We start from the raw sequence: 23,322 nt of genomic DNA, 5'->3' as shown, positions 1-23,322 counted from the left end.
GAATTGTACCCTTGAAAGTTGTATGATATATTGACCGATGTTACTTTCAATGAATTTAATTAAAAAAGCATTAACTGTATATCAGAAAAGAAAGGAGGATGAAATCATGATTGATATACTTCATCTGCTAATCCACGTTTGCCTAAAACAGGGAGATATTTACCAGAAATCGATGTTAGAGATGCTAAGCCCGCTTCAGAGCCAGCTCCATTTGTCCATGTATGATTCTTGAATCATACAAATGCAATGGCATTTTAAGCTTAGGTCATAAAGATAAACGCAAAGGTAACACATCTTTATTTTCAGATAGCCGATATTCTGTTAGAATTTGCTTTGATGGCTAGAAAGTCAGTTTTCCCAGCAAACAACTCTGGCTTTTATTATTATTTTTTTTTTACAGTTCCTTCCCTTATGATCTGTCAAAAGAATTGATGAGCCCTAAATTCATACGTTCAAAGGCTGAATACTGACTTACACTAGATTCACTTTTTGGCATGTTTGTTTGCTAAACCTTGCATCATTTAGAGCAGAAAAAGTGTGTTGAATAGCATCATTTCAGTTATGACTATGATTTGGATAGGATTATTGAAAAATATATTTGTCAAAAAGTTGCATTTAAGTGGGAATTAAAGAGGTATGTGAGTAAATACTTCACTGACAAAAAGAAGTAATTATAAACTATTATATCATTCTAAGTTAGTTAATTTCTATGGCCTGTCTGCTTGCCTCATTTTATGTAGATGCCACTGGTATCTGCCTATTAATTCTACTTTTTCACAATATCTTTTCTTGGATCAGCTACTCTGTAACTTGCTGTATTTTGATGACTGTTGTGTTCGTTTTTGCTTTGGTAACAAAAAAGGTTTCACCATCTTAGTAGCTTACGTCAATGAACATTTATTCTTTGCCTGTGTTCCGTGAGTTCTGTGGTAGGGCCATAGCTCTTGGCGGCTCACTGGACTCCATTCGGCTCCATGTGTCTTCTCGTTTGGAAACCCAGGCGAGAGGACAGCCAGTGCCTGGGCCTTGATGCCCTGATGGCTGAAGGCAGGGATGTAGTGAGAAGCGAGCAATCTCATTTAAAGCTGCTTCATGGAGGTGCAAATAATACCGTCTGCTCACATCTCATTGGCCAAAGTATACCACCAGCCAAGCCAAAAAATCACTGAGTCGGGGATCTACACTCTCCCCACAGGATTCCCAGACAACTCGCGGAGACTTGGATGGGATCCACGATAGGAAGGGGGTCAGGGGATGGGATAATCCCATCGTTTCTACTGTCATTGACTTAACTATTCTCTTGTGGTTTAGTATTTGCATTGTTTCTAATTTTAACACTTATAAATAGCATCGCTGTACATGTTGGTGAACAAATTACATGTATTTGCTTGGAGAGTGTTTCTGGGGATATGGTTTCCAAAGTTGGCTTTCTGGGTCAAGGGGCATGGATTGCTCGTAGATCGTGTTACACTGGGCCAGATTGCTCTCTCCGAAGACTGTCAGTTTGTAGTCCCGCCATCAATATTTAAGTACACAGCCTTCCTCGTATCCCGCTGGTGCTGGGCTTTACAGTGTCCATTTTATTAGTTTCATCATTGTTCACAGCTTAATTTTTGGCATTATTAATGATGGTATGTTAAAAGAAAAACCATTAGACCAAATTATATTTGTTTTTATCTATTAGTGAATAAAACAACGGCCAGCTATAATTTTCTTTTGGATTCTCAAAGTCATTGTAAAATCACCCATTTTCATCCTCTCTTTGTTTTCTTGGTCCCTTATTTTTCTCAGTATGCTGTTTCCTAAACACATTTTTATCCTGACTTTAACACAAAGCAGCGAAAAAAGTAAAAACGAAAGATATACTTGATTTGAGGTTTTAGAACTGTTACCTGAATCAAATCATAGGAATTGTTACTGTGGCCCTGGGTCAGTGTCTGAACCTATTCAGACACTGTCTTCTCGCCTATCTTTGGATGCCTTTAATTCCATGGTTTTCAGATTCACCGACTGCCGTATGGTTCACCTGGCAGAAAATACCAACTGAAACTTAAGAACCAGTCGTCCCTACTGTTTCCCCTCAAACTGTAAACTAAAACTTTTTGCTGCCAACCGTATCCTCTCCCTCGGTTTACTTTACAGAGTGTTGTGTTGCCTGGTACCACACTTGTCTGTGGCTTCTGCTCAGAAATAGTAGCATCTAGACATACCCATAGTGTCCTTGCTTCTGTTTCCCCGTGAGGCTTTGAGGCTTCACAGCTAAGGCAGAAACGCCTGCAGAGGAGAGAGGAGAAATCTTCAGGCCCGTGGGCAACAATAGGGTGTGTGTGTGTTGGGAAGGGAAGTGGTGCTGGCCTTGGGAAATGACATTGGATTTTGCAACTACCAATGGAGTGCAGGTGCCTCTCACCTCACTTAGCGGAGCAATGTCAAAAATCCTCGGAACTGAGAAATCCACTCTGTGTTTTAAGGCCCAGACTGGTGAAGCTTGTAAGAGATATTACAGCTCCGTGGGAAGCAAGTCCAAATGTGTGAGGAGCAAGTTGGTGCGTGAACCAGACATCAGCGTGTGAACCAAAGTTTATTAGAACAGTAGTAGTTGCCGATTGCAAAATGTTAAGAAGTGTATTAATAGTGTGAACATTAAGACTCCTGTTAGTGTTGAAGAATTATGAACTTGGATAGATTTGCCATGAAAGTCTTTGGATTTTTGTACCTGGAATGATTTCTTATTTTAATTTAACGTCATTTTGTATAAGTCTTCTTAGGATTTGTCGCAGATTGCTTTTGGGAGATGAAAACCCAGTGTTTATGAAGTTTTGTAACAGGTACATTTTGGGGAAACTGGATTCTGAGGCTCAAAGCAAGTGAGAATGAGGACGCTTTATGTTAACGTACAAGAAACCAAGTAAGTACAGGACAGAAGCTTTTAAAGTGCAGTGCATTAAAATACGATGCTTGTTGGTATTGAATCGTTACATTTCTCAGTTGAATTTATAAAAAGAAGGTGACTCCTGAACTCTTCTCGAAGGTTGTCCTGCTCACTGTAAATGTTTTCTGAGACTGCTAATAGTTTCAAAGACAAAAGAAGTGCTTGTGGTATGTTTCGCTTATCTGAATTCTGTATTTTGGGAGAGTCGCGGCAAAGGGTGTAGAACTCACGTGTGTACACCGTTGGGTCTGGGGTGGGTGGTCCCACATGCGGGACCCTGTACAGTGTTGCCCCAGCTCAGACAGTGTTACCTTGTCCACTCCTGCGCTGTCCCATTTCTTTCCCATTTTCCTACCGGTGTTGTGTGTTGGCCCGCCGGTGGAATCACTTATGCGGTGCTGTGGTCTGAATGTGCTCCACCCCAAATTCGGATGTTGAATCCTAACTGCCAAAGGTCATGGTATCAGGAGGTGTGTGAGTCACTGGAGAGGTGATTAGGTCACGAGGGCGGGGCCCTTGTAGATGGGATTAGCCCTGTAGCTGGGATTAGTGCTTTTATGAAAGAGACCCTACCCCCGAGGAGCTCCCTACCACCTTCTGCGGTGCCCGGCACAATGCGAAGTCTGCCACCCAGAAAGGGGTCCTCACCTGCGTTGGAACCTTGGCCGTAGACTTCCAGCCACCAGAACCATAAGCAATAACTTTCTCTTGTTTATAAACTACCCAGTCTGTGGTATTTGGTTATAGCTGCCCATATGGACTAAGACACAGCTTAACCTGATAGGTTGTTGTCAGGCAAAAAGTTACAGTTGTTTACCGAATAAGGCCTGTGACTACTAGACGGTTCTAATGTACCTGCACCCATCTGTCTGTTTCACTAACGTTGAATTTTAAATGTAAGCAATAGCTTTTTAGATACAGGGCAGACTTGTGGTTCTTATAACCCAATGTCTGTGATACAGTGATCAGGACATGTTTGTTGGTGTCCATGAGTTGGTCGAGGCTGTTTATAAGGAGAGCAGTGGCAGAAACCTGTCAGTTCCCCTCAGGTCGCCTTGCCGCAGGCCGTGGGGGACACCTCTGTTTTGCTGGTGTGCTCAGCTCTCAAATACAGGTGCATTTTGGGGGTAGCCATCTTGTAAGTGACCACTGTCTTCTCTCCTTCCTTGCTGCTGAGAGGACCTTGGTCTCACAAACACATACTTTGCCTGTGATCAGTTACCCAGAACACAGAGATTCGGGCGTGTCATTCTTGACTTCTGTTCCTGTGGGTGTCACGCTGAAGCCCATTTTTAAAAACAACCGTACTTCAGTTCTTAAAGTGTCTCAGGAATCTTCTCACCAATTATCCTACCACTGAACATAGTCATTGTGTCTTTATATTCTTTATATTCTTTCTAAACCTTGTATTAACTGTATAACTGTGATCATGTCCTAAATATAGAATACATTCAAATAGAGTAATGTATCGAGAGAATACCTTTTGCTCTGCTTTTTCCCACACTTATTTTTTCATACATACTTTTCCATTTCTACATAGTCGTAATGTATGTATAAATTTAATGGAAATCGAATAAATATACTGAATTAGTACGTTAAAACTAGCAATTTCTATTTATTGATTATGTGTGTTATTTTGAGGGGTTTTTGGTTACTATGTAAAAATGCCATTAATCTCTCTATACAAGTAATGTCTGTCTTTTTTTCTGATTATTTCTTTGGGTTGAATTTCCAAAAGGATTACTGCCTCACAGAAAATAATGTACACGTTTTTGTGTTCTTTATTGGCCAAACCACCCTTCCAAGGATTGTCCAATTTACGTGCTGCCAGATTTTATAGTTTATAAGGCTTATACTTAGTCTTTGTTTTGTTTTATAGATTAATATTTAAAACTTATTAGTACAATGCTGTTGACTTGGTGGCAAGGTCTTTCTTCTATTAGTGGCCCGGGGTCAAGTGCTCAGCACAGTGTGAGTAAGTGGGTGTTAGGGAGATGTGCTCTCAGTGTTAGCATTTCCAGGATTGCAACTATTCATCTTTTTTTTTTTAATAGTTTATTTATTTATTTTTAGAGAGAAGGGAAGGGAAGGAGAGAGAAGGAGAGAAACATAGATGTGTGGTTGCTTCTCGTGCGCCCCCTGCTGGGGACCTGGCCGGAAACCCAGGTTTGCGCCCTGACTGGGAATCAAACCACAACCCTTTGGTTCACAGGCTGGTGCTCAATCCATTGAGCCACACCAGCCAGGGCTGTAATTATTCATCTTTATGTGCACTTTATTGATTTTTAAATGTTGGTTACAGATTTTATTTTGGGGGGCAAAAAAGCTAGGAAAAGAATATTTTTAAAGAACCGCCAGAATGCAGTTGGCTGACACACTGTGAGTGTGGGCTAATTCCTTTCCCCAGCTGCCTTTGCAATTTTCCTGCTTGACTGACTGTGTTTGGTGAGGTGTTCTCAGCAGGTGCTACTATGAAATCCAGTCTATTTTTTAACTACGTGACTATTTGGAATCTTGGGCGTACCTGCTAGAAGGAAATATTGTTATACTGATAGGATTTTTTGGTTAATGAAAAGCAATATTAAAAAAAAAAGAGAGTTAAACATGCAATTCATGTTTAAAAACACCCTGAATAGGCAACCAAAGTAGCCTATTCATGGTAGCCTACACTCAATGCATGTAGCAGGCTGTCCTTGCTTTATTCCAACAGGCAAGGTGACTTAATTCCCTTTATTCAGAATTTTTGAGTACCAGCCTGATTTGCCCAGACATTTGGCCTTTTGGGTTGAGAATGAGCTCAGTCCCCTTGACAATTAGGCTTCTTGGTATAATTGCTCAGCTGGTGCCCGTCACTCCTGGTTGAGCTCATCAGATCGAGTTCCTAAGAGGCAGAGGAAAAGACCAGACCCGATATGTGGACAGAAGTGTCTGTCTGCACCCAGACGGACGGCTCTGGTTGTTCTGAAGCATCTGGTCTGATTCTGATGCTCAGATGTGAAGTGCCCCCCCGCCCCGCCCCTCCTCCCCCAGGAGGCGGACACTCTTCTGTTCCTCCAGGACAAGGCGCACCTTTGGCCTTTCCCTGCATGTGTCACTTGCTCTGTTTCCTACTTCACGACTTTCTTTCTTTTCTTATTTCCTACTTTTTCTGTCCCTTGTCATCTCCCCACCCACATCCCAGGCTTAAAGGAAAAAAAAAGAACTCTCCAAAAAATCCCTGGATTTTCAGATGTGTTGCCCATCCCCACGGCCCTTCTCTGCTGTGCCTGGGCCAGTCCATACTGGAGCGTAACCTTGGCTCCCTTTCGCTGGTGTATTTTGTGTCTGGGAGTGGTGTTCAAAGAACTTCTTCTCTGCTAATGCTAGCTCTTTATGTCTATTTTTTTCTTTCCGTGCCTGAGGACCTGGAGTCCTTACTAAGCAGACTCTCAAGGTAGTCTCCCATGGTGCATGTTTGACTGGTGATTAAAAGGATATTTTCCCATATATTCCTCTTTGCCCTAGGAAACCAAATAGTGACTTCTTCGAATGGTATTTGGTATGTGTACACTTTAACTCCAGCTTGATTTTAATCACTTTGATCACACACACGTCTAAAAAAGCAACTAGCCATTAAAAAGGCCCCACCATTATGAAGTGACTCCAGCTGGTTACATGAGAGTCCCTGAGGCCATGTAAGATGAAACCACTCTGAGCAGATGTGTAATGGGCCAAGTCCGTTTTGAATTTTTGCAAACTCTCCAACCCTCCCCCATTATCACCCATGTGGCCTGGTGGAAAGTGCACTCCTGTGGAATTTCAGAAACTTGAGTCCTCCTTCTGCCACTAATTAGCTATTTCGGGTTTTGGCAACGTGCTTAGCCACTCGTGACTCAGTTTCCTTGTCTTCATCGTGAGTTAGTCGGTCCGGTTGAATGTGATTTTCAGGTTCCTAGCTCCCCACCCCTTTGAAAATTCAGTAACTCTACAAAATTTTTTGTTCCCACTCTGCGGTTGAATTTGTGGTCAGGCAAAGAAGGAAATCTCTGTGCTGTTCCTCTTCTCAGAAGACATCACTTGTGGTCTTGATTATTTTTGCCCAGGAAACATTCAAGTAGCATATTTAAATATTAAGTTAAAAAAACTTTTTTTTTGCAGTGATAGTTCATGTTCTTTGAAGGATTCTGTGGCACATCCCCCTGGTTTTTCCTTGTGAAAAATGGGGCTGTAATGGCGGCAATATACTTGTTATTGCATTCGTTGAAATTAATGTTAATTGTGTTTGGATGTATTTTCAGAGCTTCACCCTGGCCATTGAGGTCATTTTAGACAGCGTTAGATGTTGCCCTGTCCAAGGCTGGGAATCACTGGGGTAGGAGCATGAGTGGAATGTAGCAGAAGTTTCTCTGTACTGTGGCAAAGGATACATATCCATTGCTCCCTGCAGAACACTTCCTTTTGTGACAGTGCAGACATAACTTCCAAAGCTCTTCCCAGACATTTACTGGTGGGTCTTCCTGTTACTGTGCAGGTCTTGAAAGTGTTGGTGAGTTGCCTTAGGGTATGTATGTGCCTCTTTGGCTTCTCCTGAGCTGTGATTTGTATCCTCATGGGCATTGCAACATCATCTCCCGGGTTTTAGGTTTCCTGACACCCTCCACGGCAGATTTCTTTATAGCATACCCTTATTACATTGGGGTTTTGAGAATTTCATAACCTATTTTGAAATAATTTGAGATGCTCAGGGGTGTTTCAGATTGGAAGCTGGAAGCCCCCAGCCGAGAAAGCAGCACATGATAGGGAAGAGAGGTCAGAGAAGACTGGCGGGGGCGGGGGGTCAGCAATTTCCAGACAGAGAGCCAGAGCTGATGTATAGGGGTTGCCGGATGGGAGTGTCATCTGAAAAAATAAATTTCACAGTGTATGTGCTGTCTGTTTTTTCATCCTGTTCTATCTTGAGTCCTTTTATATTTTTAAAAGCACACCCGATGTTGCTTACTTTCCATTCTAAGTAATTGGATTTTAATTTAACCAAAAACCTTTCCTCTTCATTACATACCCAGACACATACAGTTTGTTTTCATTGCTGCAAAGTACCGTTCTTTCCCTTTTACCGCCCTGAAACCTGCGTACTGTTTTTACTTCTAGGCCAACTTTATCAAGGATTGGCTCCAAAAGTTCGTGAATCAATTAGCCCCAAACCGAGAATCGATTTTCCTGTGGAAGGATGTTAAAATCGGTGCTTAAGTTCTGAGCTCTGCAGCGGGAGGGAAGGCTCCAGGCTTTGTAGCTGTGGCCAGGGCTCCTGGGACCAGCTGTCTGGGGAATGCTGCTGGACACCTGGTCTCCCATTCCCCTGGGATCCTTCCCAGAAACTGTCTTCAGGTCCCCCCGTGGTCACATCCGTGGAGCCAGTTAAAGTAACTACTCTGGGTTCATTCTTTGTTAGGAAAGGCTGCCAGTGAGGGATGTGTGGGGAAAATGGGAAGCGAGGGGAGGAGGTGGGCAGCGCGATGTGCTCCTATGAGAGCAGGGTCCAAGGTCACACTGCCTTTAGAAAGACACATCATGCCTGTCTCGGGTCCTTTACTGTAAAATGGCAGGATCACCCACGGATTAATAGCTCACTGTCTTCTATAAGCTCTTAGTCTCCGCGTAACTGTGATTTGAGTCTTAAAAGTCAGAATAATTTTCATTATTTGGTAATAGTCAACTCCCGATCACCATTGCAATTTTTTAAAAATCTTGCATTGGTGTTTCTCTGCTTTTTTTTCTTTTTTTAAAGGAAGTCTCCTCTTCTTCAAAATTTTTTTTTTATTGATTTTAGAGGGAGAGGAAGGGAAAGGGAGAGAGAGACAGAGAGAGAGCAACGGTTTGTTGTTCCCTTTATTTATGCATTCACTGGTTGATTCTTGTGTGTGCCCTGACTGGGGACGGAACTCGCAACCTTCGTGTATGGGGACAACGGTCCGACCAACTGAGCTACCCAGTTTGGGGGTGGGATGTTTCCCTGCTTCCTAACAGGCCTAGTGGCTGCTTCCTTTTTCCTCTCTCTTACCCGTCGAGCATTTTAAGTGTAATCGATAGCATCTGCAATTTTATTACATATTGGACGTGAAGGTGCACGTGGTTTTCTCGTGGGCTTTTTTTTCTGGTGGCCTTCGCTTACTCATGTCCTTTATTTAAAATAGCCTGAGTCTGCCAACTGCACTTCCAGGCAACCTCTTCCATTTAGTACCATTTGGTTTAGACTCAAGGAATGTTAGCTATTTTTTTTTTAATGCTGGTTTAAGCCAAATGTAGTTAAGAAAGTTGAGCTTGTTTCAGAACCTAATGTAAACACGCATCGCACATGCATTCTTTGGTTTCACTCTGCTGGTCTGCATATTTGTATTCTGCTTGTTCCTTTTCTGAACATAGATAATTATTTGAGTGTTGAATTAGCCAACTCTTCGTCAGTCATTTTGCAAGTTGTCTTTTTGGAAAGGGAGATACTTGTTTAATCAGCAGCTTGCCTTAGTACTGATTGTACCGACACCCAAGTTGGCCATTCGATTTTCTGTTAAAGCTGCTTTTGAGTCGTTAAGAGGCTATATTACTGATAAGAAATATGGGGGGAAAACGATCTAAGAATCTTCTGATTTATATATTTTTTTGCAAATCAAATAAGAACAAAGCAAGACTCTCCAAACATGGTTGTAGATGCCTCGGACAAGTGCAGGGAGCACCTGGTGGACCGGTGTCGTCCATACTGTCCTAACTGCTTCTTTGCCTCCTGCGATGGGTCCCCACCGAACTGTCCTTGCTCTTCCTTGTGCCTGTGCGTCTGCACAGCAGTCACTCTTGTGTGGATGGACGCTTTTCTCACAAGGCAGGGTCCGCTCTCTCAGTTGTGTGGGTTGTGTTTTTCAGAAACTTCTTTGCTGGGTGTGTGCCGGAGTAGGTGGCCAAGACGTCCTTTTTGTCACTGACGGATTGTCAGATACGTTATGAAAACAGCGTACGTGTGTATACATTCACACGAGAGGTCTTTTGATTCATGCTTTTAACATGCCGTGTGTACCCTGGACCTTGTACTGGTTTATGCCTTTTTAACAAGAGGTTTTTTAAAAAGCATCTAGCTGTTTTATTACTTATTTATTTTTCTTTGTATTGTTTTTCTTCTGCTTTATTTTTCTCCAACGGCCATTTCCTAAGATAAATTTTATTCTCAGCTTAGGAAAGCAGGTGACTCTCTTTCCCTGCAGTTCCTTCTGTGAAGCGGCATGTGGACCGGGCAGCTGCTGGGAATCTTTTCTTTTCCTCTGGTGTTATAAAAGGAAGGCATTCAGCCTCTCCAGAGAGACACTAGCCTGGGGTAAACAGCCATTTAGGCCAGGTGGGTAGAAAAGAATGCTTATGACATTCTTTTCATCAGCTCCATGTGTGACCTCCAAGCAGGAGGTCAGGCAGTCAAACATTTGAGTGAACTGGAGAAATGTTTTTTATTTATTTACAAGGCTCTTAATCACAAGACTGATTCCAATAAACTCAACAAGTCACAATGATGGAGGAAAGTATATGAGGCGTGCAGAGCAGTAAACTTGGGGGCTGGAGGGGCCTTCCGGTGGCATGTAGCCTGCTCTTCTGTCCCTGCTGGGCTCAGTGGATTGAGTGCCAGCCTGTGAACCAGAGGGTCGCTGGTTCAATTCCCAGTCAGGGCACATGCCTGGGTTTTGGGCCAGGTCCCCAGTAGAGGGTGCATGAGAGGCAACCACACACTGATGTTTCTCTCCCTCTCTTTCTCCCTCCCTTCCCCTCTGTCTAAAAATAAATACACAAAATCTTTAAAAAACCAAATAAAATAAATAGCTATTGTGTTTAGAAATACAGCAAATAACAGACAACTCCACCCGTTCCTCATTCTCTTACACTTGGGCCCAGCTGACGCAGCTGTCCAGTGGGATTTTGGGTGGTTTCTCCTGAGTCCTCAGCTCAACAGAATCCATTAGAAATTAATTGTTGAAGACTCATCCTCTCTGTGTAAATAAACTACTTGATCATTATCTACTGTTTTTCATTCTTTGTGAAATGTACCACCTACCACAATGGATGATGGAGAATAATAATATTCTAGACAAAAACGCTTATATCAGGAGTAGTTCATTTAATACAGCATTTAGTCACTTTAATGACCTTAATGAATGAAGAAGTGAAATAAAGGATTGTTGTTCTGGAAGATAATTCATGAAATTCTAAAGAAGGTTGTCCCGAATCTCCCTAGGAGGCAGGTCTCTCTTATTAGTACTGGTAAATAGAGATTAGTGGCGTGGGTAGGCTGGAATCAAATTTTCATCGGGTAGAAATATCTCTGACATTGTCACGTAATGTGGTGCTTCTCCATTTCCCCCTGAGATAGTCATTTCGTCCTTCGGAAAAGAAGTCTATCAGTGCGAGGTTTTCAGTACCCAGTTCAATCCTTGGACAAACACTGTTTGCCGTGTGCGAGGTGAAGCGGAGGTAGTAGTTGGGGTAGTGAAAACATACCAAAGCGTGGTTCTTTTTCAGGAGGTTTTATTATAAGTTCTTTGTATTTTAAGTCCCTGCTTTTTAAAGAGGACTTCATTAGAAACTGTACATATTTTGAGTCTTTTCTCTTTCCTTCCCTCCTCCTCCTGCCTTCATTTTTTCCCCCCTTTTCATTTTATCTCAGAAGCGTGATGCATTTTACTTTGCTGGTGTGTTTTCACAAATGTATGTTTATGGCTTCTGGATACTGCTGAGATGGGGTTTTTGGAGGTGGGGGGTTAACTGATAATCCTTTCTGTAGCTATTTTAGCTCTGTTATTCTCAGGAGATTTGATGAGTTGACTTAGCAGTAGCATCTCCTGTGTCCCGTTCTTTCTTCCTTCTCTCCCTCCCTCCCTTCGTTCCAACTTTAAAAACTGGTCTTTCTATTTCTCCTCTTGAAGTAGAGGAGTTATTAGTGGGTTCCTACTGTATTTTGCCATGTATAATGCACACATTTTGCCAAATGTTTTAGGGAAAAATAAGGATGCGCATTATATGTGGGCAGATACTAATTCCCACGTATAATGCGAATTATACATGGAAACTGGCACTAAAACGTGGGTGCACATTATACACGGGAAAATACGGTAACGGTGGTGTGGACAGTAGGGAAACTTTCACTTTAAATTATGTCACTAGGGGCCACTCACCAATTTAATTCAGGGAGGGCACATCTCATGCGTCTTCTTTAGAGTCTGTGTATAGGTTGATTTTTGTCTTTAACTGTCTTAACCTTGATGGAAGTGTTCTCCCTTTCTGTTTCGGTTGCTTAAGTTTTGGTGCAACAATGAGTTCAGAGAGGAGGAAATAGCCTGCACTGCATCACACAGACATGAAGTTTGGTTTGGGGGAGAACTTCGAGTCCCCTACTGTGCTTTTCACAGCAACGGAGGCAATGATGCTTCATTGTGAAGGCTCAGAGACAGTACTGATGGCCTCGTCTGGATGGCGTGAGGCGGCCTGAGCAGAGGAAGGAATAGCTGGATTTGGAGGGATGACTAGGGTCTCCAGGAAGGAGGAAGAGGAGAAGGAATGTGCTCGGGGGAGAGGAGTAAGGTGAGTTGGGAGAGGTGGAGAGTGGGTGCCTCTAAGTGCAGGGCACGATCAGGAAGCTGGGAGCCCAGCCTGCCTGGTGCTTAGGGCGTGGGTGGGATGGGAAATGGGAGTTGCTTCGCAGCTGGGATATGATGGCAAATGTCTGAGCTGGGGAAACTTTCCCCTTCCCCCTTTATTTCTTCTGGCTGGTCAAATAATTCAAATGATGTGCAGCAGATTAACAGGAGAAAGTCAAAATTTTAGTATGTGCCCACAGGGAATTTACATAAGCATGACAATTCGAAAGACCGTGAAGCGAAGTGAGGTATGTGTTGTTTTGGACTAAGGACGAAGGTGAGCAATTCACAGGTTGAAGAAGTTGAGCCAACAGTTGCCAAGGCTGTTCTCACAGGGGCACCCAGAAACAACGGGACTCAAAAAAGAATCCAGGGAAAGATTTTTGCTTGCATTCTCCCCATCTGCCACACCTAATTCATAGATGCTAAGGTGAATAGACTAAGGTTCCCATCCCAAGCAGGTTTTTCTATCTGAATCTCTTTAGGCAGGTAAAGGGGAAATAAAACAAAACAAAACAAAAAACTCTTCTTGACTTTATTGTGTTTTAATAGTTTTCAGCTTGAAATAATCTGCATGCTAGGGCGGCACATTCTGGGCAGATTGGCTCCCAGAACCTCCCGTGAAAAAGGAACGTGTGTGAGTTTTCTATTTGGAAAGATCAGGATTTTCCTAGATGGGATACTTAGTACCTGCCGTCTCACTGCATTTTTTTTTTCTTGGCTCAAAGTGAGTCCAGTGTTTTCAAACATAGACTGCCTTTCTGTTTCTGTTTGCTTCTGTCCCCAAAGAAAATAAATATGCACGGTCCTCATGGCAATATGCATGGCCTGGGTAAGCGCTCAGTGTTGGAGAACTTCAGACACACTTTACGAAAGCACATTTTATGTTTGTTTTGCTCTGGTGCGAATCTGGCAAGAATGACACCCCACAGGAAAGTCGACATATCTTAATAAATCATCTGCTTTACAGGAATGCTAGGTTTCAGCAAATGTAATATCTGCTTGCGGACATATTTCGGTGATGACTCTTTCAAACTTGTCCCCGGGGGGACAGCAGCGTATTATTTCATTGGTCACTGCGGTCCTTGCAAAGTGTAGTCTAGAAGCACCGTGAATCACTTTTCAATTTGTATACATAGGTCGTCTTCTTACAGGGTGAGCAGAGAAAACAACCAAACCAAACAGGAAGCATCAGACACAAAGTAGTAGTATGGCTTCACCTGTTAGAGGTGGGTGGGGAAGGGCGAGGACTGGAGAGGCAAATCACTTCTTATTTTGTGACTGGGCTTGTCTGCTAGGCATGTGCCAATACAGGGAGAGTTTTCCTGAGAACTGGGGGTGGGGGTGGAGTGGGTGGGGTGAGTCGGCCTCCTGTGGGCTGAGGTGGAGGTGCGCTTCCTGCTTTTATGGTTTGGCAAGAGGGGCTCAGAAGAAGTATACCCAGACACCAGGAGCTTCTTTGACAAGTTGGATACACCCCTCTTGATCAGATATGGGACAAGGACTAAATGAGAAAGAATATCAGCCCGATTGTTGTTGGGCCAGGAAAGCTGCATTTTGCCAAGTGTTTCATTTCCAGGGGCAGTGATAAAGCAACATGTGTTTGAGAGAAAGAAGTAAAATCCATTTTATGGGATTAACAATGCGATGGATATGCTGAACTCCATTTTTAAAAACTCCAACACTGGGTCAATTTGTCATTGTATTTAATCCCTGAAGCCGGGGGTTTTCTGCCTAAGGAAGGGTCTCTCTGGGATTGGGGTTAGTTGACTGGTCACAGCATTGCAGAGGTGCCGTTTCCTGGGCCAGGCTGCCATTTTATTAAGTTAGAAGACATATTGGGAGGAAGAATTTCTTCTCTTTTTTAAAATAATTTTTAAAAAGATTTTATTTAAAAAAAAGATTTTATTTATTTACTTTTATAGAGGGAAGAGAAGAGAGAGAGAAAGAAAGGGAGAGAAACATCAATGTGTGGTTGCTTCTCATGCACCCCCAACTGGGGACCTGGCTTGCAACCCAGGCATGTACCCTGACTGGGAATCAAACCAGTGACTCTTTGGTTTGCAGGCCTGCACTCAGTCCACTGAACCACATCAGCCAGGGTGGATTTCTTTTCTTATGGTTAGATCTACTGGGTCATCACCTTGGCTGCTGGAGGGGGATGGATGCCTGCTTGTTGACTGGTGGGAAGGTACTTCTAGGAGACTGAATAGGGTGGAGGGTTTCTGCTTACTGTATTTTTCCATATATAATGTGCATTTTTTTTTTTGCCCAAAGTTTTGAGGGAAAAACAATGATGCACATTATACATGAGTAGTGCTAATTGGGTATCTATATAAATGTTTTTAATTCTTCTATTTATGCTTATGTATTAAAACTGTAACTCTAGAAAGCAATAATGATACCTGTATGCAAAATAATACCCTGGAATACAATAGTTGGTTTTGTTTCTAAATATAAATGAATAAAAAATTGAATTAAAAATTAAAATGAAAGATTTATTTCCTGAAAGTTTGGGCCAAAAATGTGGGTGTGCGGTATACACGGGAGCGCCTTGTACATGGCAAAATACGGTAGTATGTGGCTTACACCAACTCCTGAGTACCTGCTCTGGTCCTAGGGGCACCCAGAGACTTCATACACGGGGGTCCTGAGGGCCCACAGCTCATCTCTTTTGGAGTCTTGATTGTGTGGTGGTGTGTGTGGCGCAGCACCGGGCAGTGACTGGTTTGAGCTGGGGGCTGGGGTGAAGGCTGGATCTGATGATGGCGGTGTTGGCACTTCCGTGTCTCAGAGTCCCTGCCCTGCCTGCCCGGGAGCTCATTAAAATGAGGTTCCTGCAAGGGACCCCAGACGTGGGGGATCACACTCTGTAGAGGTAGAGCCTTGGGATCTGTACTTTAACAAATTTCTGGGTAGTTTTTCAGTTGGAAAACTGCTGGTTCATAGCTTCCCATCCACACACAACTGTTCTAAGCCCATTTTGAAATTTTGATAAACCTCACCTCAAATGATCCAGTGATGGGATGGTTGGTGAGTGGCCCAGAGTTGTTCTTCTGCAGCAACAGGGCTCATATATGCAGCATGTGTTAAAATCGCGGTATCTTCGCAGAGAGCTTGAGAGTCTGTCTATTCAAGCACTAAGTTCACTGCCCTGTAACACGGGGTGTTTTATCCCGTTTGAGGACAACCTCCGACGATCCATTTTGCTCCCTGGGGCTCTGTGTTGAAAGTACTTGCTGCTGTGGAATTTGTAGCCTGGGAACATCCAGATGGTAAAAAGCAAATAAAACTTACCGTTTTAGCCATTTTTCAGCATACCGTTCAGTAGTGTCAACTGCGCTCACATGGGTTGTGCAACAGATCTCTAGACAGTTTTCGTCTTGCAAACTTGAAACGCTAGTCCTGCTAAACAACAGTTCTTCCTCCCAGCACCCTCTGGGAACCACCGTTCTGTTCCTATGAATTTGACTCTTTTAGATCCCTCACAGAGGTGGAATCACACAATATCTGTCTTTCTGCAACTGGCTTATTTCACTGAGCATCATGTCCTCAAGGTTCGCCTGTGTTGCAGCAGCATCAGAGCCTCCTTCCTTGTCAGGGCTGAGTCCTATTGCATAATACGCGCAGACCACGTTTAGGTTATCCACTCATCTGTCAGCGGACACTTGGGTTGCTTGTACCTCTTGGTGAATGTGAATAGTGCTGTTATGAACATGGTGTGCAAAAATCTCCTTGAGATCCTGCTTCCAGTTCTTTTGGAAGTATAACCAGACTTGGAATTGCTGAATCGTATGGTAGTTCTATTTTCAATTGTTTTGGGAACCTCCATACTGTTTTCTCTATAGCAACTGTACCATTTAAATTCCCATCGGCAGTGTGCAAGAGTCCCACATTCTCCACAACACTTATTTTCTGGTTTTATTTTTCTAGTCCTCACCCGAGGATATGTTTGATATTAGAGAGAGAGGAAGAGAGTGGGAGAGACACACACACAGAGAGAAACATCCATGTGAGGGAGAAACATCAATTGGTTGTCTCCCATATGCACCTGACCTGGGATTGCAACCTAGGTATGTGCCCTGGCCGGATTTGAACCTGCAGCCTTTTGGTGTACTGGACACTTTTCCAAACAACTGAGCCACGTGGCCAGGGCCAGGGCTATTTTCTGTTTTATTTTTTGTTTGTTTTTAAGATATTTATTAGAAAGAGGGGAAGGGAAGGAGAAAGAAATGTCAGTGTGTGCTTACCTCTTGTGTGCCCCCCACTGGGGACCTGGCCTGAAACCCAGGCTTGTGCCCTGACTGGGACTCGAACTAGCAACCCTTTGGTTCGCAGGCTGGCACTTAATCCACTGAGCCACACCAGCGAGGGCTGCTTTTTTTTCTTTTTTTTTTGAGACTGGCTATCCTAATGGCTATGAGGTGATATCTCACTGTGGTTTTGGTTTTCATTTCTCCAATGACTAGTGTCATTGAACATTTTTTCATGTGCTTCTTAAGGCTGTTGTTTTGTATTTTACTATTTAGTAGTTTTAAATCTGGAGCCTTCAAGAATTGTAAAAATGTATTTCCTATTATTGCCTTGGTTTAACATGGGAGAACCTTCTCAAGGTATCATGTTCTCTCCTGCACAGAATCACAAGAGGCCACCCAACCAGCGTCAACTGAGGAGCCATTAAAGAATCAGAAACTAAAGCTAAGGACCCTTGCTTCTGGCTTTAACTCTTGGAGAACATAGCCAAGTACCTTCTGCGTCCTGGTGCATGTTTAGACCTACCCAGAAAAAGTACCAACAAACCGAGAGGATCTCTAGCGATTGGTCCACTGTAGGGGGGTCACTTTTCATCCTGTGAACACTACTCTGTGGACTATGATTAAGCTTTTCGAAGTGAGGTTGTGGAGGGCAAGGAAGGTGAAAAGGAAGAGTTGAAGTAACAGCTTTTTTCCAGAACGCCGACCCATCTCATAGTGGCGGAGCTTAGCGTGTGCAGAAAGGACCCATAAACTAAAGGCGATCGTGTAAGAAAAGTAAATAAATGATCGTTTCCCCCTACTCTATTGTTCCATGGTACTGACTGGGACCAAAGAAAGATGGTTGAATCAATCTGGTGAAAATAAGAGTAATGTCTCAAACTCCCCAAATCCTGGAGAAGAGTAAATTTAACTCTGCGACAGCTCATTAGTAGTTTCAGGGTTAAAAGGTGTTAGGCACACCTGCTGGAAATTTCATTCTAGAATTTAATATGCTAGGGTGAGCCCTGGGGCACTCAGGATTATTTGAGAAAAGGTACCTATGTTGGGGCCTTGACATCTAAGATGTCTTTTTCTGATAGAGCATTCATGTGGGATAACCATGTCTGCAGCCTCAGAAACAGGAGGCATGCCTGCCTCTTCAGCGTCTGGTTTGCAGACCTGAAGGGCTGGGAGGGATTGTCTGGGCATTTGTGAGCTGGTGGGTTAATGGTTAACTCCTACAACACAGCCAGACATAACACCTAATCTTTGATGAGACCTACTGCTCAGAATGAATAATGGTTAACCATTCCTTACCTCTGACTAAGACCATATACCTTCCATACTTGTAAACATCTGAGACTGTGAAGGATTTTTTTTTTCTTTTGCAAATAAAATTTACATAGCACAGAAGTTTTATGACTCATTCCTTGCAAAGCAAGCAGGTGGTGCCCATGAATAGTTTGCAGCCTTTTAGGGACTAGTGGGATGATTGCTATCAAATTTTCATTTAACTCTATCCTGGCCGTGTCTTGAGAGACCAACCAGTATAAAATGGTCTTTTCCACTGTGCAAAATGTGAAAGCAAAATAGTGCTCTTGTTAGCAGAAGAGTCTTTTAAAAAGTCTGCTGGGCAGTATGTAACGGTGAAATTTCCTTATTAATGGGGAACAGTCAACCAGACTGGAGAAAGATAAAAAATAAAATCAAACAAAGGAAGCCAAGAAAGATTTGAGGTGTCCCTCTCCTCAGAGGGGCAGCTTCCAGCTGGGTGCATTGCCAGTGACCTGGGGGCTGTCTCCCAGGACTCAGTCCCCTTGTTCCCAGCTCATGAGCTGGGGTCGCCCTGCTCATTAACCGGGATGTAGCTTCAGGGTCACCATTTGTTATGAAGCTTTTGGTGCTCTTGCCTACTTAAGAACATTCTATAAACATTAGAAATAGCCTTTATGTTGTTCCTGTTTTTTTAAAGCTTGGCTAACAACCAGTTTTTGCCTGTCCTGAGATGTGTGTACCTAACGGCGTGAATGATTTCACACTCGCTATCAGGGCCCCCGTTTCCGCCCCCGGTAATCTATCTGAGCAGTTGTTCTCAGTTTCCTTTCTTCCTAGAGTCTGTCTGTTGTCCAAGCCGAGGATGGCTGGCTGCAGAGCCAGTGTCTCTCTGGCTTGGATTTACCCGACAGGTCATTGTAAATCTGTTCTGGACTAACAATTGAATCCGGGTTGGAGTATTTCTTGCTTATTACAAACTCTTAAGTTAAAAAAGAAAAAAAAGGGTCTTCCCGGTCACGATGGCAGCCTAGGCAGACATGGCTCGCCTCTGTGCATGACCACATCAAAATTACAACTAAAATATAGAACAACCATCACTCAGAACCATCAGAAATCGAGTTGAAAGGAAGCTTGACAACTACGGAATTAAAGAAAGCGCGTCCATATAGACTGGTAAGAGGGGCGCAGATGTGGAACGGGCTGGCCCCTCCCCTATGTATGGCGGATAAAAATTTGGAAGGGATATCTCAGGAGCAAGGAGTCCCAGCCCCACACCAGGCTCCCCAGCCATGGGTAGCCCCACCTACTCAGACTTACTCCCTCTGAGCTCCAGCACCAGGGTAGCAGCTTGAAAGGCACCAGTGGGATACAGGGAGGACTGAAGTGTGTGGCATCAAGGTGAGCAGAGGCCATTGTCCCTTTTGTAAACCCTCCCCCCACACAGCTGGCAAGCTGGTGCCATATCTGAGACTCCATCAACCTGGCCAACACTATTGGACCCGCTTTGGAGATCCCCAGAGACTTCGCCCCACAAATCTTTTGAGTCCACCCAAGCTGCTTTTCCATATGAATGGCTGGTCTTGGCTCAAGCTGCACATCTTCCTAAGTCCTATCAAACAAGCAACACCTGGCCTCAGTGAGCCCCCAGCCCAGCGCTAACAGCAGCCAACCTAGATTCACAGCTAGGCTTCGCCTGGAAACAAGTAGCAGCCATCTCAGATTGCTTTATAGCTCAGGCAGAATGGTCCTGGGCAAAATACAAGAAGGGGCTAACCTTGGACTCCACTACCTGGGAAACCTTAGGGCCAGGGCACCCAGTGGACAGCTACAGAGCACATCGGAGCACCACCACCTTGCCCCTGCATAGCTGATCCTCCACAGAGGGCGGAGGTTAGTGGTCAGTGGTCACAGCCACTCCTTGTAGCTGACAAGCATGGGTAAATCCCTCCCCTTGATCTGCCAACAGCAACCAAGGCTCAACTACAAGAGGAGGGTGTAGTCAGCCCTCATGAAGGACACACCTTGAGTTTCCAGCTTGGATGAGAGAGGAGCCTATGCTACTGGACCCTACAGGGCACCTGCTTCATTAGGCCACACCACCAAGACACAGAGCAAAGCGGCTCTACCTAATACATAGAAACAAACACAGGTAGGCTGTCAAAGTAAGGAGACAAAAAAACATGGACCAAATGAAAGAACAGGTCAAAACTCCAGAAAAAGAACTAAACAAAATGGATATGAGCAATCAGATGCAGAGTTCAAAACACTGCTTATAAGGATGCTCAAGGAACTTAGTGAGGACCTCAACAGCATAAAAAAGATCAAGTCAGAAATGAAGGATGCACTTGTTGAAATAAAGAATAATTTACAGGGAAACAATAGTAGAGTGGATGAAGCTGAGAATCAAGTCAATGATTTGGAACATAAGGAAGCAAAAAACAACCAATCAGAACAAGAAAAAGAAAAAATCCAAAAAAAAACAATAGTGTAAGCAGCCTCTGGGACAACTTCAAGAGGTCCAACATTCCCCTCATAGGGGTGCTAGAAGGAGAAGAGGAAGAGCAAGAAATTGGAAATCTATTTGAAAAAATTAATGAAAGAAAACTTCCTTAATTTGGTGAAGGAAATGGACGTGCAAGTCCAGGAAACACAGGATCCCAAACAAGATGCATGCAAGAAGGTCCACTCTAAGACACATCATAATTAAAGTGCCAAAGGTTAAAGATAAAGAGAGAATCTTACAATCAGCAAGAGAAAAGAAATTAGTTGCCTACAGGGGAGTTCTCATAAGACTGTCAGCTGATTTCTTCAAAGAAACTTTTCAGGCTAGAAGGGATTGGCAAGAAATATTCAAAGTCATGAAAAGCAGGGACTTACAGCCAAGATTGCTCTACCCAGCAAAGCTGTCATTTAGAACCAAAGGGCAGATAAAGAGATTCCCAGACAAGAAAAAAACCAAAGGAGTTCATCATCACCAAACCATTATTATATGAAATGTTGAAAGCACTTACTTAAGAAAAAAGTCAAAACTATGAACAATAAAATGGCAAAAAAAATACATATCTATCAACAATTTAATCTAAAAAACAGACCAAGCAAGAACAGAGACAGAGTCGTGGATACGGAGAGTGTTTTGGTGGTTCTCAGATGGGACGGGAGTGTGGGTAATGGGTGAAGAGGTGAGGGGATTAAGATGTACAAATAGGTAGTTACAGAATAGCTTTGGGGGTGTAAAAAACAGTATAGGAAATGGAGTAGCTAAAGAATTTATACCCATGGACAGGAACAATGGTGGAGGGATTGCCTGAGGGAATGGTGGGTGCTGGGTGGAGGGGGGCAATGGTGGAAAAATCAGGACAACTTATAGCATAATCAATAAAATATAATTTATAAAAGAAGACTGGACTTTTTCCTTTGGAGCTAAGGTTTTTGAGAAAACTCTGAGGGCCGGCTGCATCTCCCATTCAGGCTTGGGTTTGTGCACGTGGCCGGTAGCCTCACCTTGCAGACACTGCCTCTGGAAAGGAGCCAGGCGTTTCTTAACAGCCACAGTGCATATTTCTGTCTTTATCTTATTTGACTGTCCTTTGGAATTTGACATTGACCATGGCCTCCTCCTTGAAGCATTACCTTCTTGGGCCCTGCTGATGTCGCTGCTCCTACCCTGGGTGTTCCCTTTCACTGCCCTTGGAGGGTGCTTCTCTGCTCATCACCTGTTGAGTGTAGGTGTGTTCTAGCATTTGACCCTCTGCCCCCCAACCCTCCCACCCCCTCGGCCTGACAGTTTTCTCAGGGGTGTTCATCTGTAACTCAGACCCCTCTCTCTTCAGGGCCCACACATTCCAGCTGCCTACTGGATTTTCCATGTGATTGACCGCAAATATCTTAAACTCAGAATGCCGCAAATGGAATTCATTTGCTTTCTTCTCAGACCCATCCCTGTTCCTATATTTTGTACCTTGGTGTTGGTGTCACCTCCTGTTGAGTTAAAGAAACAGGCCACTTAAGTTGACCGAATAAACTTCTCATTCCTCTTACCTTTTTAATGCCGTGAACACCCAGCCCATTTCCTTACTCTAAGGTGGCTTTTTCAGAGTCAGTATACACCTTACCTCCTGCAGAAGGAGCTCCCAGAATTCTGAGCCTATTCCCTTATCCTGGGGTATGCTGTTTTGTTTACCTATTGATCCATCCTTGATTGAGTTTAGCTGTGGCCAGGGTTATACCATAGTCTCCCCAGGGCCTAGCAGAGTGGTACCTTGGAAATGTGTAATTTGCTGAAAGTGTCTGAGTGCTACTCCGTGGCTGATGGGTAGGCTGCCCTTGGCATTCAGAGACGGGGCTGGGACGTCAGCTGTGGGCTTGCTGGTCCCAAAAGCCCTGTTTCTGTGGTGCCTGTCATTTTTTTGTTGGCTTAAAGTTGGATGTGACAGCTATGGGAAGGTGACAGAGGGCAGGAGGCAGTTTTGGTACAGTGGGAAGAACACAGACTTCCAGGACTTTGCTCTAAGGACTAGGGAAGAATAATGTATGAGAAGCACCTGTTAAGAGCTGGTTCTCAATAATGATATGTTTGGGGCGATGACCCACGGGCTGGGCTAGGTGCTCTGATGCAGCCGTGACCACAAGGTTCCCTGCCTGGCTCAGTAGTAGTGGATGGAGGTCAAAATCCTCCCCTATATTCTGACTCCGCAGGGTGAAGGTCTTCTCAGAGGTGAGGCTCAGGGGAGACCAGGGCAGCTGCTTTATGTTCCGTAAAGTTGGAAGAGCTTTCTTTAGTCTCAAATGGACTTTCTCACATTTTTGTAACTAGTGGGGAAGAGTGGGGGAATGGTGACATCACTGATAGTGTTGTAATGACCAGTTCCTGATTCTGCAGTTTGGAGAAAGTACCTGAGTTTCCTGTTTCTCACACTTCTTATAACAAGAAAGCTCTGTGTACAAAATGGTTTGAGTTCTGGGAACCACCAGTCAGTTGCTCTAGGCTTGTCCTTCCTGGGGAAGCTCAGAGACTCACCTGTGAGATAACATAAATAAGTAAAAAGACATAAGGCACTAGCCCCGGCCAAGTAGCTCAGTTGGTTAGAGTGTCGTCTCAACGTGCCGAGGCTGCTGGTTCTATCTCTGTTCAGGGCCCATACAAGGATCAACCAATGAATGCATAAATAAATGGAACAACAAATTGATGTTTCTCTCTCTCTCTCAAATTAATAAACTAAAAAAACTTAAAAACATAAAG

The 23,322-nt window shown here is 43.7% G+C and overlaps 1 protein-coding gene across 2 annotated transcripts in view; it reads left to right on the top strand.

The window, feature by feature from the left end:
* Positions 1 to 23,322, top strand: part of PTPN14 (protein tyrosine phosphatase non-receptor type 14) — a 154,803-nt gene that overhangs the window by 12,872 nt on the left and 118,609 nt on the right. The window contains exon 1 of one of the 2 annotated variants that reach the window (XM_053914402.2): positions 12,132 to 12,517. The exons of the other annotated variant lie outside the window; for it this stretch is intronic. The gene's annotated coding sequence lies outside the window, so the exon portion shown is untranslated. Of the gene's footprint in view, positions 1 to 12,131; positions 12,518 to 23,322 lie in introns of those variants that run through there. 2 annotated transcript variants of the gene reach the window in all.

Source organism: Desmodus rotundus, chromosome 12 (genome assembly GCF_022682495.2).
Source record: "Desmodus rotundus isolate HL8 chromosome 12, HLdesRot8A.1, whole genome shotgun sequence".
In the NCBI taxonomy this organism is placed as follows: Eukaryota; Metazoa; Chordata; class Mammalia; order Chiroptera; family Phyllostomidae; genus Desmodus; species Desmodus rotundus.
The sequence above is the reverse complement of the archived record's forward strand: the minus strand, read 5'-3'. Positions and strand labels throughout refer to the sequence as shown.